Source organism: Capricornis sumatraensis, chromosome 2, assembly GCF_032405125.1.
Source record: "Capricornis sumatraensis isolate serow.1 chromosome 2, serow.2, whole genome shotgun sequence".
NCBI classification, from domain to species: domain Eukaryota; kingdom Metazoa; phylum Chordata; class Mammalia; order Artiodactyla; family Bovidae; genus Capricornis; species Capricornis sumatraensis.
This window is the reverse complement of record NC_091070.1, coordinates 124,829,634-124,834,307: the sequence shown is the minus strand read 5'-3', so window position 1 is coordinate 124,834,307 and position 4,674 is coordinate 124,829,634.

Below are 4,674 nucleotides of genomic sequence, written 5' to 3'. Positions count from 1 at the left end.
TCACCTCCCAATAAAGAGCCTACCCTCTACTCTCTGGGCAGTTTTGTGTTGTCATTACCCGGAACAGCCACCAGAGGGCATCCGCGGGCAGCCGTGGGGCTGGGCTTTGGCTGCAGGCGAGTCGGATACATCAAGGGAGACCCATAAAGAGACATCTAGATGGGTGGACTACATGTCTGTGTGGGGGTGCTCTGAAGAGGACCCTTTCCCTGTGTCTCAAGTTTTTAAGAGACATTTTTATAGGAACAAACCTCAAGGGTTTGAGCAAGTGCCTGTGCTGTTTTGGAGTAGGAAATGGCAACCCACTCCAGTATTCTTGCTTGGAGAATTCCATGGACGGAGGAGCCTGGTGGGCTGCAGTCCATGGGGTCGCAAAGTCTGTGCTATTTTAGATTCCCCCTTCTGGCTGGGAACATAGAGGCGCACTGATAAATGTAATTCACCAAACATGTACAGCACTGTGTGCCAGGCATTGGGTTAGGAGTTCTGCCTTGGGGGAGGTTTATTAGAGCTCAGCTGCTTCTGTAGACATCTCTCTCTGCTGCGGGACAGAGCACACAGATCACTGGAAACAGGGAGGAAAGAGCCACAACAGGTGTGTGTGAATTCTGTTGAGAGGAGAAAGTCATTTGAGTTGAGGATGGTGGCTCCCAGGAGATGTTTGGAAAGGTTTCATAAGAGGAAGAAAGTGTGAGTAAAGGCATGGGGCCTGAGGATATTTGGCAAATTCACAAAGCCAGTTTTGTATGGTGTGTGTATGCACGCATGCTCAGTTGCTTCAGTCATGTCCATTTCTTCACAACCCTATGGACCATAACCTGCCAGGCTTCTCTGTCCATGGCATTCTCCAGGCAAGAATACTGGAATGGATTGCCTTGCCCTCCTCCAGGGGATCTTCCTGACCCAAGGATCGAACCCACGTCTCTTGTGTTTCCTGCTTTAGCAGGCGAGTTCTTGATCACTAGCACAACCTGGGAAGCCCCAGTTTAGTATGGGATAGACAGTATATCACTTGATTTTAAGATTTTCATGAAACATGTCAGAACAGTACTCCTGTGACTTCATCAATCGCAGCCCGTCTTTCTAGCTAGTAGTGGGCTCCAGTGGCACCCCACCCCCCCAACAACCAGATGCCACATTATGCAAGACCTCTTTCCATTCGGAGGGAATGGGTTCTGATGTCAGGACAACCATGTCTAGATCTGGCAAAACATTACTACTAGGGCAAAGGGAGGGCCCTTTGGTGCACAGGATTCTGTGTAAGAGCCTTGAGTGTGACCTGCTCATCTGCTCTGAAAGAAAGGCCTATGGATGAAGGAACCAATGTTGACCAAGTGCCTTAGGCACTTCCCACAAATCAGTTGTTATCCATTCAGTCCTGAGGTCTCACTGTCCCTCTTACAGACGAGGGAACAAAGGCTTAAGGGAGTGAAACACTGTGCTCAAGGTCAGAGCGGCTCCAAGCCACTTTGCTGTTCCTGTCCGAGTCCATCCCCTTCCAGGTGTGCAAGGCCCTGACACGTTATGAGCTCCTGGCAGACGTCAGCACAGGGAGTGGCTACAGGCGGAGTTTCTATCAACCTTTGGTCACAGCACTGAGGCCACAGGAATGGGTTTGCTGCTGCCAGTGGCAATCAGTTACCCTGTATCGGGCCTTCTCAGCCTAGGGTAGTCTCCAAAACAGGTGCTACTGGGTTTGAGGTGGGAATAGACAATCCCTTACTGATAGAGGGAAAACAACCCTCAAAGGGTGAAACTAGCACCTGTTTTGGAGATTACCCCAGGTTGAGAAGGCCCGATACAGGGTAACTGATTGCCACTGGCTTCGGAATGCTGACTCCTAGAATTTTGAGGTTTAGAAATGTGTGCGGTGTGTCTAATATGTCCTCTGAGGACAGGAAGTTGCCTCATGGTCAGTAGACTGGCTCACTGTCTACGTTTGTTTTTTTTTTTTTTAATTTTAATTCATTCATTTTATTTTTTGACTGTGCTGGGTCTTTGTTGCCGTGTGCAGGCTATCTCTAGTTGCAGCAAGTGGGGTCCATGCCTGGGCTTCTCCTTGTGACTTTTCTTGTTGTGGAGCACAGCCTTTCGGGCACGTGGCCTTCAGGAGTTGTGGTGCACGGGCTTAGCTGCCCCATGGCATGTAGGGTTCTCCCGGACCAAGGATTGAACCTGTGTCCCCTGCATTGGCAGGCAGACTCTTAACCAGTGGGCCGGCCACCAAGGAAGTCCTCCACATCTGTTTTAATATGATATGTAGGTATTCTTGATTGAGATGCATAAAACAGGCCACAATACCCTTCCCTAGTCATCACTCCATCCTCTTTCCTGCTCTAGGTTGTCCTGGGTGACTTTTTTGCCCACATAGGGAAGTTCTTTATTTGCATGATAATAGCTGACCTTAAGGTGACAATAGTGACTGGGCAACTGAAAAATCATTCCCTTATCTGCTGACCTGACACAGAGGAGGGGGCTTTCTTCGGAGTCCGTTTTCATGAAGTGGATCCGGATCAGAAGAAGGCCTAGGGCTTAGTATCAAAGTTAGTGGCGTGGAGGAGTTGAAGAGGCTGGGAGCCTCTGTCTGTGCGGTAGAGACAATGACCAGCGCCCTTCTGGGTGCCCTGCAGCCGAGCCAGGGCTGACGCTCAGCTGGCACCCTGATATCTTCACTGTTAAATACTAATATTTTTAATATCACCCCCACAGTGTCCAAATGACTCCCAAGTGGAGGCAGGCCTGGTTCCGGCACTGAGTGACACAGAAGCTCCTGATTGCTAAGGCCAATGGAGAGATTTAGCACCAAGACCCCTCAGTGAACTCTACGGAGGGACGGCAAGGCCCCGAGTTCCCTTCTTCAAGAATTCAGATGACTATCACACTGAGTGGAATAAGTCAGACAGAGAAAGACAAATACCATATGATATCATATTGGCTGGGGGCTTCCCAGGTGGCTGTAGAAGCAAAGAACCCACCTGCCTATGCAGGAGATAAAAGAGATGCAGGTTCGATCCCTGGGTCAGGAAGATGCCCTGGAGGAGGGCATTGCGATCCACTCCAGTATCATATTGCTTATATGCAAAATCTGAAAAAAAAAAAAGATACAAATGAATTTTTTTTACAAAACAGAAAGAAACAAACTCAGAGACTTAAAGAGTGAATTTATGGTTACCAAGAGGGAAGGACTGGGGGCAGAGAGACAGAGTGGGAGCTTGGGATTGATATGTACACACTACTGTGTTTAAAATAGATAACCAACAGGGGACTAACCACTGTATAGCACAGGCAACTCTGCTTAATATTCTGTAATAACCTAAATGGGAAAAGAATTTGGAAAAGAAATGATACATGTATATGTATGACTGAATCACTTTGCTGTACCCCTGAAACTAACACAACACTGTTAATCACCTATTCAGGGGAATATGGGCTTTTCTCCCATGGCTACAGACACTACTGCAGGGATCTTAGGAAAGGTGTACACTGTCCTGCCCGGGGTGCCGACTAGATGGAGGGCCCCCAAACAGCTTGTTGAGGAGCAGGCAAAGGTTGGGGCAGGGGTGAGGGGTTGGTAGCCAACGGGGATTTGTGGGTGGCAACTGCAGCTTGTGTAATAGGGCAGGAGTTCAGGGAGCATCTGGAGAGGGACGGGGAAGGGAGTCAGCTGATGAAGGCATAGTGCTCACGTTGGGGTTTATCTTGGATTTTCTGGTGTCTACTGTGAAACGAACAACAGGCAGAGAAGTCCAAGGGACAGAGGGGCATCAGACGAGCAACTCTTTCCCCTGTGCTCAGTGTCCCGTGAACCCTACAGCTTCCTTCCCATCCCCAGCCTTCCCCACCCCCACCTCCCACCCCCAGAAACCGTCTTCTCTCCTCCACAGTGCCCCTTTCTCGCTGGGGTGGTGGAGGAGACTCTTTACAAGGAAATAACTGGATGCTTCCCATTCCCCTTCTCAGCTCCATCCCCTCAGTCCTAAGCCATTGCTATTTTACAAGAAGATTCTAGATGAAGCAGTGTCCCAACTCAAGGGAGACAAAAGATCCTCTAATGGAAAAATTTCCTACTAGGTATTGAAACTTTTTTTTCTTTTCTTTTTGGCTGGAGGAGCCAAAAATGTAACCTATTAACCTCTGACCTGTGTTTATTTGTGCAGAAAACACTATCAAGGCATGAGACCAAGGGACTTTGATCCTCAGCTCCTGAAGTCAACTCTGGCCCTTGTCTTCTTGTCTGCTGGCTCTGTAAAGTGTCTTTATTTATTTGGCTGTGCTGGGTCTCAGTAGGGGCAGAGGGATTTTCAGTCTCTGTGGCAGCATGGCCTGGGAACTCTCAGTTGCAGCAGGTGGGATCTAGTTCCCTGACCAGGGATTGAACCCGGGCCCCCTATATTGAGAGCATGGAGTTTTTTGGCCACTGGAGTACCAGGAAGTCCCCGGTAAGGTGTCCTTAAATTAGGTAAGGAAGCTGGGAGTGGAGGTTGTGTTTCAGCCTGCACCTCTCAGCAAATGGAATTGAAAGGGCGAGAGGCAGGGTGAGAGGTGAGTGCTCAGCAAGCTTGCTGCTGTGGGGGTGCGTGTGGAAAGTGGGGCTTCAGAATCCTGACAGCTGCTGCACTGCTTGTGCCCTAGTTTCCAAGAAACACAGGAGGCATTCTCTGCTTCTTTGCTTTT